The sequence below is a fragment of the Berghia stephanieae genome, chromosome 1, assembly GCF_034508935.2.
Source record: "Berghia stephanieae isolate SIO BIC M18660-M18661 chromosome 1, UCSD_Bste_1.3, whole genome shotgun sequence".
NCBI lineage: Eukaryota > Metazoa > Mollusca > Gastropoda > Nudibranchia > Aeolidiidae > Berghia > Berghia stephanieae.
In genome coordinates, this window is record NC_088360.1 from 58674391 (window position 1) to 58689441 (window position 15051).

Genomic DNA, 15051 nt, shown 5'->3' on the forward strand with positions numbered 1-15051 from the left:
TTATAGCCTTCCCTCGAATTAATTTCTAATTAGTGAATACTTTTCGTTCTACATTCTGTCACGTAGCCACTTATTATAAAAGCTGATAGGTCTAACATTTGACACTCACTTCTCTCCACAATCTATGCCGGACGGCCAGTCGCTCTATTCCTTATATATACTGGAAGATTTTTATCTTTTGGGACTTTGTAGATATTATATCTACACCATTAAGACGCCGGAGCTTTTAACTTTGATTGTATAATCTTCAAGGATCAAACCCGCTGTCAAAGAATTACACAATAACCCCTTACCAATTGCCTGGAAGTGGAATTTTACAAGCCCGAGCCTGTTATCAGACGAATATATCATCCAAGCCTGTCAACTGCCTGGAAACGTAAACTTACGAACCTGACATATTATCATAAGTTACGTAATATATTCATATCTCTATTTGTAACTGCCACGATCACTATTTATCTCTTTTAATTAAATTTCATCATTATTTTTATTTCATTGTAAACAAATCGTTAATTGTTTTTCATTTACAGTAACTAGTAAATTCTGGGGCCTCATTCTACATATATCTTTATGCATAGTCGAGTAGCTCTTTACTCACTTGAGACCATGACAACATCCTTGCCAACATCCTACATAGACGTGACAAGTCTCTCTATTAATTTTGAAATGAAATGAAGGTTCGAGACTGGCCTGTTGTTTTTGAATTGATCGCTGTCTAATTTTTTTCTTTTTCAAGAGTGGAGTAATTAGAGCTTCCTTGAAGCAGGCTGGAATGTCTGCATTCTCGATAGACCTATTTGCAATCGAAGTGATTCTTTCAAAAGCCACGATCTGCTGGGATATCGGTGATGAATATGTTCCCGATGGTGAAGTGAAGACGACAAAGAGGACTTAGGTTGCTAAACGATTAAGGTAAGATGAGTCATTGTACTTAGAGTGTATAGGATCTTTTGCCATATTTGTCTTTTCTCTTCCAAATGGAGATTTGAAATAGGAATTTAAGTCTTTAGTTTGTAAAAACGACTATCAGTCATCTATCATTTTTGAAATACTTAGTCATGGGTAATTGTTAATTTCGATGGCTGAAAAACTTTACTGTGCAGACAGCAAAGAAAATGTTTGCAAATATTAAAATATATTTATAATATTTATAAATGTAAAACCAAGCAATTTCAGAGTTGGAAAAATATATGGCTTTTGTTTAGGGCACATCCATTTCATTGACTCAAGGTAGCACAAGTTTCTCTTTATAATTTTGAGACTAACTGCCCTTAAACGAATCTAGTGGATTTAGATTGCCCTTGATGATTATGATCACAATTCCATTATTTGTCCAATGTATGAATCACTCATTATTCCATTATTCTTATTCAACTCTTGCATAAAAATTGTTGAATAACTAGTCTCTTTTCTGCTTGTAGGATGAATCTGTTTACTTCAACAGCAGAGATGAATGTGTTCTCGATGATGATTTGGATCAATTCCCAGGTGAAGACGATCAAGATGATTTAGGTTGCGAAGTGATTAAGGAAAGATGAGCGTTTGGGACGTTTGTTGCAATGGCTTACCCTTCCTCTTTGACATTGTGCAATAAGGCATTTAACTCTTTAGTTTGTAAAAAAGACTATCAGTCATAATTTATGAAAATCATGTTTTCAATACCTAATCAACTTTTATGGGTATTGATTAGCATTGATGGCTAAAATCTATTACTGTTTACTTTGTAAGCAGCAATGAAACTTTTTGCAAATATTTATAAATATGAACCCACTTTAATGAGTTAATGAGTTTAAAAAATGCATGGCTTTTGTTTAGGCCACATCTGTTTTATTGACTCAATGTAGCATAAACTTCTCTTTATAATTTTGAGACTATCTGCAACTTAAATGGATCTAGTGGATTTAGATTGTCCTTGTTGTTTATGATGATGCCAAATACTAATACATTACTTGTCCAATGTACACATAATTTCACTCATTCTTGCTTCCTTAAAAATAATTCAAAATCTTTTCATTAAATTGTACCTTTCCAATTGGTTGCATGCTGCATCGTCAAGAGCCTTAAACACATTGCACAAAAGAAAATCCAATGCAACACGAAGAATTCCCTTGGCGGAAGATGTCAAATTAGTGTACACGTTCATGCAAGAAAAATCAGACAGTTCATAATTGACTTTGTTCAAAAGTCCTAACCCAACCTCTTGGGGAAAAAAAAACAAACTAGCTGAAGTACTCTTGCTCAAGTTGTTCTTTTTAATCTCCGAAGAGGTGGTGAAATGCAGATGATCAAAACGGCCTTACTTCCGAAAAATCCTTGCAGGGCGAGATTATGGAAAGTCTCAGTGATTTTGAAAAGAAACTCGCCATTCAGTTTGACTGTTTTGAAATCAGAGGAAAAGAGGTGCTACTTAATTGCTACAATAAAAATGTTGAACTTCTACTTCTAAACTATAGAGAATCAAGTGGTCTTGAGCATGACAATCCTTATGTTTTTTTTTTGGACAAAATGGGAATTCGTAAAATGCCTTTGAGAACATCAGATGTTCTCAGACAATTTTTGACATATTATTATTATGCGGAGCCAGTCATCCAGAGTTATTTACTTCTATCGCATTACGCAAACACATTGGAACTATTTGCCAATTGCTTGATTTTCCTGTTGACACAATGCAACATACTAAGGTAAGCACAATAGAAAAGGGGAAGTTGAATACGTGGAAAGGAAAAAGTTTAGATGAATTATTCATTTGTGATGAAAATGATACAATCAGTGATCTGAGCTAAGTGCAGATCAAGAAAATGACCTTGGCTCATACTTTTGCTGAACAAGTTACAAAGCCATTCCCCATTTCGTCCACTGCTGGCCAAAACTATAGGGAATAAGATTAGCGGAAGAGTAGCGTCCCTTGATTGGACGTCACCCATAGTCTGTGACGTCACCGGCGGAAAAGTTATTAGAGAGAGAACGTCATGTTGGTTGTGCGCATGCGTCTCTCGTCCTCGCTTCCGGTGAAAGCGGCTTGAGCGAAGGCCACGGCTTGAGACACTTCAAAACCAAATTGACGTTCTCTTTGTAAGGTGACGTCCAGTCAAGGGACGCTACTCTTCCGCTAATCTAATTCCCTATTGGGATCACTTTCTATCAAGAAGAACTGACTAATATTGTACACAAAGAGTGGTAGAAAATCTTGGTTGGGATCGGGGTGCACTTTTTTATGTGCAGCTTTGGTTTGTGTTTATGAAGGCTCATGTTCTTTAATAAATATATTTGACCAACCCCAAAATAATGATAATGATGATGATGTATGAATATATAATTAATATAATAATAATAATTATACAATAATAATAATGATAATAATAATGATAATAATAATAATAATAATAATAATAATAATAATAATAATAATAATAATAATAATAATAATAATAATAATAAAAAATATTAATTATTAATAAAATACTACTACTACTACTACTACTACTACTACTACTACTACTACTACTACTACTACTACTACTACTACTACTATACATACTACTACTACTACTACTACTACTACTACTACTACTACTACTACTACTACTACTACTACTACTACTACCACTACCACTACTACTACAGATGTCCCGTCCTAGATGTTAAATGTTGCTGTTGACCAGGGACCCCTTGTAAAGCGTTTTTAGCACATTTAGTGGATATTGCGCTACATAAAACTCAATTTTTAAAAATTTTTTATTACTACTACTACTACTACTACTACTACTACTACTACTACTACTACTACTACTACTACTACTACTATAATATATAAAATAAATAATAATAATAATATATAATAATAATAATAATAATAATAATAATAATAATAATAATAATAAATAATAATAAAATAATAATAATAATAATAATAATAATTAATAATATAATATATAATTAAATAATAATAATAATAATAATAATTGAAATATAGATAATAGATGATGATGATGATGATGATGATAATAATCTGGAATGTGTGTTACTGAACAAAATAATGAACGGCACGCACCATAACAGAGCCATCAGAGTTCACGCTGTCGTCATGGAGGCCCTCAAAAGACACCCTTTTTTGGACAGTTTCAGCAGGACACCGTCTAAATAATTGCAATAAAATGTCCAGAATGACCTGAAAGAAAGCATGTTCATCATTGGAGCAAACAGTCTTGAATGCTCTTCATTTAGTGAACATATTGTAGATTTGTGAATCACCCCCTTCGAAAATATATTAGGTTCTCCATGAGGAGCCGTCGCTTTATATCTATAAAAACAAAGACAACACGTCACCTTAATTCATTTTTGCCACATGGTGTTCGAATTTTTAACGCACAACTGTGATTTAAATTAAATACTATCTTTTAAATATACACTCACAAGTTCGGACTAAAGGCCAGAGGTATGGCCTGTCTCAATTTATTAAATTTATATATATAAGGTGTTGCTATTGGTTTTTGGTTGTATATTTCTACATGTTTGTACATTTGCATATATGTATATGTATACATTGTCGCCATAGATTCTCAACTTTGTGTTTATACATTTTATGCATGCCACGTCTGTCAACGAATTTCCATTTTTTGGATGAATAAAGTATATATAATTATTATATTCAAATTTCATAGAGAAAAGCTATATTTACATTTCATAGAGAAAGTGCGCCATGGATACCTTGGAAAAACTGTCCAGTTTTAGATCCATTAAAGGACGAAGTATGGTCCCTGTTGAAATTTTTCAGAGAGTCTAAGACAAACAATCTCATTTCTCATGTGCAATGCCTTCAAGAGCACTGCCCATTGCTCTTTGCCATGGACCATCAAAATTATGCTCGCTGTTCATCGGCATACCTCATTGCCCTATCAACCTCACCCAATCTCCTCCAAGTGCAAAAGAGTTGCTGAGCAATAAGGGCTTTATTGTTTCCAGATCATACATTCCTGCTTTCAGAACTCTTGTTGATTTAAATATTGAACAGAGTATCAACAACCACGCCAAGTCAAAGGTTCAGCAGAAACTTGCCATCATACATACCATCATTGGTGTATTACACAATATGCTCGGGCTCTTTAACTCAGTGCAACACTTGAACTAGCAGATATTTCCTGCAAAGATAGTTCTACTCATAAAGAAAAAAGACCATCAAGGATTCAAGAAAGCGAAAATGCTCTTCAAAAAGTGTTCAGTATCATTGAAAGATCCATCAGTCGTTTCGACAATAATGAAAAATAATCTTTAATAATCATCAGGGATGAAAACTTTAGAGTATGTTACCAGTGATCTGTTACCATTGGACCAGAAAGGAAAACAAATGCACCAGAACTTGTTCAAAAGAGACTGAAAGAGAAAGAATACCTTTTTTACCATCCAATCAAGAACGTAGTTTTAAAAACTTTACAGAGTTTTCTAAAAAAAACACAACAGAATATGATCTTGACATACAAAAAGGTTTAACCTATTCGATAAATCCAATACCATGGGCCTTAACAACGCCCGATGATTTTGTTGTGCAGACAGACAAAAGCATTCTGATGCACTTTTTTTAAATTAAAAAATTGAGCTTTATATAGCGCAATATCCACTAAATGTGATCAAAGCGCTTTACAAGAGGATAAATTAGAGGACCCTTCAGCTTTTGCAATAAAAACAACTATCATTAATTGCATTGCTCTTCTGCACTCTTTGGCCGCAATTCCATAAACTTTTGATCAGTTGGCATATACAATTTACAACATTCCATCAAATATTCGAACTGTGCCGATACATATAACCTGCTATGTGGTCTTGTGGTATGACACTCGCTTTCGGATCGGAAGGTCCTGGGTTCGAGCCTCGCTCGGCGCATAGGTGAGTCCTTGGGAAAGGCTCACATTCTCTCACCGTACGCAGGTGTAAAATGGGTACATGGCCGTTAACAGCAGTGTTTCTGTCGGAAAAAAATGTAATATCGCCTAATAAACGTCGTGTCTTGTTCTACATGTTTCGTGTTGCTGTCGGTCAGACACATGGAAAACGCTTTGAGCACATGTAGTGGATATTGTGCTACATAAAAGCTCGTTTTTTTCTCTCAAGCTCATATGATGACGATCCTGCCGTGGACTCCTATACCCGTGTGCAGGAAAATTGGTGTGGGCCACAGGCAGTGAGTGTAAATGGCAAAGTTTCTAACGATGTCTATATAGAATATGGCGTCCCGCAAGGTTCGGTTTTAGATCCTATCCTTTATACTCTATATACTTTACCATTAGGCAGTAGTGTAATACGCTCCCATTCTGTTAATTACCACATATATGCTGACGACACGCAGCTATATAAATCTGCTTCTCCTCATGATCTCTCCTCTCTTGTCTGTCATTTAGAAAATTGTTGTGACTCCATCAAAAGTTGGATGCTTGCAAATAAGCTATTGTTGAATGAAGACAAGACTGAAGTTGTTTTGATAGGAACTCAGCAAAAATTAAAGTCTTTCCAATTTTCAAATCCTACTTTAACTATATCTGATTCTGATATTTCTATTTCTGAAAAGGCTAAAAATGTAGGTGTCATTCTGGATAGTTCTTTGTCTATGGATCAGCACATAAACAATAATGTGAAAATTATGTACTTTGAGCTCCGTAGAAAATCACAGATGAGGTCGTTTTTACCTTTCAATACCTTGAAGATAATTGTCTCTGCATTGGTCTTGTCACGTCTTGACTACTGCAATTCACCGCTCGCTGGTCTCCCTAATAACAAGATAAACAAGCTCCAGAGAGTACAGAATTGTGCGGCTAGGTTAGTCCTGGGAAAATCTCATTACGGTGATACAAAGGACATGCTTCGAGTCCTCCACTGGCTGCCAGTCCGGGCAAGAATTGAATATAAAATAGCCCTTATCTGCTTTGGTGTATTTGAGTCTTCTGTCCCTCTTTACATTCAACACTTACTCCAACCATACGTACCTCTGAGAAATCTTAGATCCCACGATTCAAAATTGTTAGCATCTCCTAAAACTAAACTTAAGTATTTTGGTGATAGGTCTCTTATGAAATTCGGACCCACGATTTGGAATGATCTCCCTCAATCTGTGAGATTCTCGAGCTCAATAGACATTTTCAAAAAAGCCCTGAAAACATATCTTTTCAGGAAATAAGTAATAATAATAATAATAATAATAATAGATCTTTATTGTCCACAAATATGGCAATTTGTCATTTAGTTACACTTGTCATAACGTTATATGATAACTATAACATTGAACAGACACCTCACTCCTACCCATTCTCTCCTCTCTCTCTCTCTCTCTCTCTCTCTCTCTTCTCTCTCTCTCTCTCTCTCTCTCTCTCTTCCTCTCTTTCTTTCACGCATGCGACATACACAACATCAACATTTTCATTTCATTTTCAATTCGTTACATTCTTGGCAATTCAACACCAAATATTATCATCATTATCAATTGGTCACTTCAACTAGCCTAACATTAAACAAATTAATCAGTCAATCAGTCAACGCATCAATCCTTGGTTTTGCTGTACCATATGAAATATTCAACATTTTTATTGCTGATGGAACGAACGTTGATTTATACTTGTTAGTTCCACATTTAATCTGACAAAAACTTCTCCCAGATGGCAAAATATCAAATTCATGGTATAAAATATGTTTTTTTATTGTTGGTAATTGAGAATGCTTTCCTTTCTATTGCTTTTCCATGAATTCTTTCTACTTCATCAACAGGATGGTTTATTAATTTTGATGCCTCTTTGTAATTCTAAATCATCATACAATGCTTTATATAATATTAAGCGAAGGATAGGTCTTCAATCAACAAATCGCGAAATAAGATGAAATTAGTGGTGCACTTTTGTGTCGGAAGTAAACAAGGCCGCCGCCATTTCGATTTCCTTGAGACAAAAACATTGATACGAACGATTTTTCCGAGGATTTGAAGCAGAACTCTAAACGTTAAAGTTTGAAGTACATACCATTCATTAATACGAACAATAATACAACGTTTAATACGTAAATGAGTGAAACGTTGCCATGAAACAAATAAATATCAAAAGAATACTTAATTGAATTTTAAATGTATTGTATGTGACATTTATATTGATGATGTATTGATGCCCTTTTATGCTCTTAATTGTTTTGATACCTTGGTTGAATTGTTTTTTGTTTGTTTTTGTTTTGTTTTTGTTTTTTGTTTTTTAAAGCGCTTTGAGGTTTCGACGAAAGGCGCTCATAAATATGCTTATTATTATTATTATTATTATTATTATTATTATTATTATTATTATTATTATTATTATTATTATTATTATTATTATTATTATTATTAGTAGTAGTAGTAGTAGTAGTAGTAGTAGTAGTAGGAGTAGTAGTGGTAGTAGTAGTAAAAGTAGTAGTAGTAGTAGTAGTAGTAGTAGTAGTAGTAGTAGTAGTAGTAGTAGTAGTAGCAGCAGCAGCTGCAGTAGTAGTAGTAGTAGTAGTAGTAGTAGTAGTAGTAGCAGCAGCAGCTGCAGTAGTAGTAGTAGTAGTAGTAGTAGTAGTAGTAGTAGTAGTAGTAGTAGTAGTAGTAGTAGTAGTAGTAGTAGTAGTAGTAGTAGTAGTAGTAGTAGTATATTAGTAGTAGTATTGTAGTTGTAGTAGTAGTATTGTAGTATGTAGTAGTAGTAGTAGTAGTAGTAGTAGTAGTAGTAGTAGTAGTAGTAGTGGTAGTAGTAGTAGTAGTAGTAGTAGTAGTAGTAGTAGTAGTAGTAGTAGTGTGTTTTTAGTGAGAGTATTTAGATACTACAAGTTTTTAAAGTGTGAATGTTATACCTGGACATTCAAGAATTTGTATACAACACCAAAACCTGAGTTTTACATCAATTTGACATTTTAGGATTGAGAATTAAAGAAAGCTGATAGTTCATTTCAACCATTGTATCGTTTTTGAACAGTCACCATTTTATCGACCTCCTTTGACTTTATTAATAACAATTTTATTGACAATGTGTCAAGAATTACCTGTCGACAATTATTTTTATCCTCCCAATCCCTGTCATAATGTTATGAAATGGATTCAATAGTCTGATGTCACGTCGTGGCGGCCATCGTGGTTCTAAACAAAGAAAATCAGTACTTTTATCTTCATTCTGGCTAGAACTTTTATATGTTCGTGATCAGAATGTGTAAAAGTCAAAACATGATCAGATTTATAATGTTGTTTTTTTTTCTCTGGATACGCTTTTATGCTCTCGGAGAAATATTTCATAAGGCGTCCGCCATTGTTCCGATATTTAGAGCCAGTTACTAATTACCATGCGTCATTACGAGGTAAGTGTGTGTTCGGAAACAAAGTCATCAAAGTACACTCAACCATCGACCACCCCTCACATCCACCACCATGACCCTTCCACTCATTTTTTTTATCTATCTTTTTAACTCGTCGCATCGAACCACTTCCAACTAGTTCAGAACCACCCCAGCACAACCGCAAACAACTGGTTCCAACTCCACGACTCAACCAAGTATTTTATCCATTGTGTAGACTTTCATATGTCTCGTATAGAATCCGTCAGTAAATCAAGACTCGGTGATAATATATAATGTTTTTTCACTAACGTTGATATACGATAGTACTGTCTCAGGAAGATAAAATATCATAATGGGTACACCAATAGTTACCGTAATTTGAGCAGTCAAAAGTGACACAAAGGGGTGGCAATATTAAATTTTAAAAGTATTGGCCATGTACGAATGACTAAATTCATGAACACTAACAATCGACACATCGAGTCCACCTAATATGTGTCCTTCGACCACCAGCAGAGCTTTCCATCTTTTTGCATTATTTTCTATGATTTGATTACAATATGTTGGCCATAGACCCTCCAACTGTTTGACAGCCAGCGTGAAACGATTCAACAATAAAACGTTCACTGCAATCATACTTTTTCAAAATTAAATCTACTGTCAATACAACTGTGTAAGTCTTTATGAAACATGGCAGTATTATGAATGCTTCTTCGTACCAGATGTTGGACAAGCTATAATAATTAATTAAATCTGAAAACAACCTTAAAGTGTAAATGTATCGGTGGGCTCGACGCCAAGGTTAAACTATTAAAAAAATACCATAAGTAACCACGACGCTAAGGTTATCTCCGTAACTGAGAAGCCTCAGAAAAAAAAGACGGCTAGGCTCCAGTCAAACTAACCTTAATACATTTTAAAGCTAATGGCCATGAGAATCGCAAGAGATGACCTCGTTCCATATTAAATTTGAATCATGCTTAACCATTCCGACTCAGATTCAATGGGTCAACATTTAGATGAGCGGTGTGTCTATCGCTTCCATTAGCAATGGCCGTTCGCCAATCTTTTAGCTCTCTCTTGGTGGCTTCAGACTACCAGATGGCTCATTGTGACTGGCTCGCTCCCGACGACTCCAGGCGGCCCCGGGACGGCTCTACACGTTCTGATAGGTTCCAGATGGACGTCTTTGGACGGTTCCAGATGGCAACTAGTGGGACCATCGCTAGATTGAGTAAAATATTAAACTATTCAGATACTTGTAGAGTTTCTAGAGGGTTTGTGGGAAATTCATTAGGCGCCACATAGATAGATAAATAAATAGTATTTCAATATTTACCACAATGTTGGAGTCAGTCTACATCGATGTTGTAAGCAACAACACACAACAAACCAAACTCATGTAACACACTGTCCTGACGATGGCTGAAAAGCCCTGAAACATCGATGTAGATTGACTCTAACATTGTGGTAAATATTAAAATAATAATTCGCTCCATTGCTACATGTCGAGCACTATTCGTACCATATTTGTATCCAACACGATTTAATAGATAAATAAATAGATAGTTAGAAACAGAGGTAGATTTTTAGTATTTATATTTGGGCAAGAATTCACATGATATTTTATGCCAAAGTTTAAATTCGCATCTCAAGAAAATAGCCAATGGATATACGTACCTACTTGACTAAAGACGCAACGAAAAAGCTAGAAACAACATTTTTATTATTATCAAAATGCGATTATGATAATTGTATTTTGACTGGGATAACCACAGATAGAAATATTGAGACTCCAAACAATTCAAAATAGTGTTGCAAAATGAATTACAAAACAAAAGAGATTTGAACATTCATTGTCCATTCTGTTTGAATTGCATTAGCTACCAGTAAACAAAAGATTGAATATAAAATCGCCCTATCTGCTTTAAATCCTCTAATGGTTTTGTTTATAGTTATAAATATAATATGAATGTCTATTCTCAATTTAGAATGCTACGTGTCCGCATCCGTCCAACCAAAACTCTCTTTAAAATAACAAATCAAATTACTTATTTTATGGGGAGAGTTTGTTTTCAAAATTTGGCCCTCAGATCTGGAACGACCATGGATATTCGTGGAGTGTCAAGTGTGGATTCTTTAAATCAAACATAAAACATTACTTCTTTACAAAAACATATTTCTATGTATTTGTCAATGTTTCACATTTAATTAATTAATCTATTAATTAATTAATTAATTAATTAATTAATTAATTAATTATATTATTTAATTATTATTATTATTATTATTATTAATAATAATAAATAATATAATAATAATAAAATATAATAATAATAATAATATATATAATAATTAATAATTGCACTAAGGGGGCTCTATGCGCTTTGAAATAGAATCTCGAGAATAAAAAGAAACCAAAAAATAGACATACAAATATTAGCGACAGGTCTATACATATATGCAAGTAAATATATATATCATCATTCATCATCAATCATCATCATCATCATCTATCACATCATTCATCATCATCATCATCATCATCAATCAAGGCTTATCTTCCTATAGCATTTCATTTCAATTGCATTAATCTTTATGCTCATCGTATTTTGTTGTTTTATTTTGTTGTTTTTGTTTTTATTGTTTTTGTTTTGTTTGTTTTTTTGTTTGTTTTTTGTTTTTTTTTTTTGTTTTATTTTATTTGTGGTTGTCCATGATTCACATTCATATAATGCTATTGGAAATATTTATGTTCTTAATATAATCATTTTCAATTGGTTGCTTTCCTTTTCTCCTATCATGTCATCATTTTGTCAGTTCTGTTTTCGGCAAGTGCTATCCTATTTTGATTTCAGGGTCGATTCTTGTACCAAGATATAAAAAATTGTTGTCATTCCAGTTTTTTCCATAAACCACAATTTGAGCATATGGACTTTTATCAGTGTCCATTACTTCGGTCTTTTAGCATTAAAGAGTAGGTCTTTGTCCTCATTATGTCGTTGTACAGATTGCACTAGTCTGTCTAATCCAGAAGACGTTGTTGGCAGGAGTGCTGTATTGCCAGCATATCTCAGGTCTAAGTTTGGCTTGACATTTATTTTTAGCCCACTGAAGTTTAGTTCAGTCTCATCATCAATGACCCCTCTCATGATATAAAAGAGAGGGAGACACAATGCAGCCTTGCCTCACTCCCCTTTTGACTGGAAACCATGTGGATAGTCCATGTTCAAAACGAACAGAAACAGACTGATTGAGGTATAAGTTTGAGATCAGGTTTACAATTTTGTAATGGCAATAAATAATATTTCTTTTAAAGTTTCAATCATTTTTTAGTGATATCATAAACATACAATGAAAAATGTGTCACATGTAACAGGGGCATAAGTAGCATAAGAAGAACAATTGAATTTTATAAATTGAATTCTTAGTTGTGATTGTTTAAAACCAATAAACATATAGACGTCTAGGGACTATAAAAAATAAAATTATGTCACAACATTTTTTGATTTCTAATTAGATATCAAATCTTATAATATTTGTTAAAAATGGACATTTTAAAGTATTTTTAAAAGAATATTTTGAGTTTTAAAATCTAATGTCCTCGGGCAGGCTGTTCCAAATTTGAGGCCCAGCAAGTTTAAAAGATCTTTCGCCATATGATTTTAGTCTCATTTTCGGTTTGTTTCTTTGTTTGTTTGTTTGTTTTTTAATGACACTGACTTAGACGATCGTAAATTATGCCCAGGTGAAAAAATTTAAGATGATCTTTCAGGTAGAATGGCGCTTTGTTATTTTCTTTTGAGTAATTTGGTGGCAAATGCATGCTATTTTATAAGTAATAAGTGCCTCAACGGGCAACCAATGAAGATTCACGAGTGATTGTCTGGTTTGTATAATGGTTCTAGTGACAATATGGGCTGCAAGGTTTTCAATGCACTGTAATTTAGAAATGGTTTTCGCTGGAAGGCCTATCAAAAGAGAATTAGAATAGTCTATACGACAAAGTATAAATTCGGAAGTGATTTTCTTTGCTGCAGACAAGGGTAGTAAGGTCCTATTAGCCCGAGTTTTCTAATTCCTATAATAAGAGACTTAAATACTTTACTTCTTTGAAAATCCATACTGAGAGTTTGATCAAAATAAATTCCAATAAGTGTTATGCTTTTGTTGTATAGAACTACAGATGAATCTATTGCCGTTGGGGGAGATTGATATTTTTAATTTTATGAGGTGCAGTGCATGCTATTAACTCTGTCTTTTCGTTGCTCATTCTTAATTTGTTAGCGTGCATCCATTTCTGGCGCATTCTTGAATGTTCTCGATTGACACAAATTTGTACAATTGTGTGTCATTGGTAATGTAAATGATATTGAGAAATCAGTTTGCCAAGTGCTAATTGTACATTACATATACAATAGGCCGAAGAACCAACCCTTTTGGCACACCAAATCAATCGATTGGGTTTTAAACGAGATATTATTTTCACTTACTTATTGGCAACTACCACTAAGATAAAACTGAAACCAAGAAAGGGCCGTGCCAGATATGTCAAAAGATATGTTAAGATAGGTTATGAGAAATTTGTGATCAATTGTGTCGAATGCGGCCTACATAACGAGAAGAAAATAATAGAAACTAAACCGTCCTCGGCAGCACTCAACAAGTCATTTATTTTTAGCAGAGCGGTTGTTGTGGCCTGGTCTATATTATGCCGATTGAAAAGGTTCAATAAGATCATTAAGAGACAGATGTTGTTTCTATAAAATTACCTTCTCGAGGATTTTGACAGAAAAGGAAGGTTAGAGACGGGTCCATAGTTTTTGAGCTCGTTTTTGTCCAAGCTGGGCTTTTCCAAAAGAGGGATCACAATTGCAAGTTTAAATGCATCTAGGACAGTGCATTTCTAAAGTGACAGTTTGATCATAGCATATGTTAAAGAGTCAATGAGGACATTACTGTTTTCTGTCATAAGTCTTGTAGGAATAAGGCCAAGGTTTTGGGAGGGGAAGATAAAATCAGATTTTTTATGAATTTTTAAAAGAAGTTAAGCTCTGCCCATAAAATGGCGAATAATCGACCGTTAAATTTGTTTGGTCAAGATCTTGTCTAGCCTTTGACACTTTATCATGGACAAAGTTACAGAAATTATCAGGAAGATCATTTGCATTGACATTGCCCGGGATAGGGGTAGACTTACTGTCGTCTTGTAGTTCATTATACACACATAAAAAACAACATTTGATGAATAACAACTTTCGATTTTGTCATTATAACATTAGACGCGATCGTTCTTCCCGAGTCTCTTTAGTCTATTACGATGTTCTATATAGATCAGACGGTTAACTGAATATATATAATATATATATATATATATATATATATATATATATATATATATGTGTGTGTGTGTGTGTGTGTGTGTTGTGTGTGTGTGTGTGTTAGAGCTCTTAATAGATGAATTGTCATAATCTAGTAACTAATAATATAACGAGATTCGTTAACAGAGCAAATCGAACAATTAGCGCGGTATATCAATGAAGTTAACCAAACATTGAAAGAAGTTTCTAGATTGAAACTGTTTCAAAACATAATAGACCAAATCAGTTCTCAATGGGTCAATTTAGTGGACAGCTGATTGGTCATATAGAGCTGTTGTTTTCAAATATGCAGTTGATTCTCAATGTTTATTACCAAAATCTGTGATTTGGTGCAACTTGAAATTTCTAGATTGAAAATCAT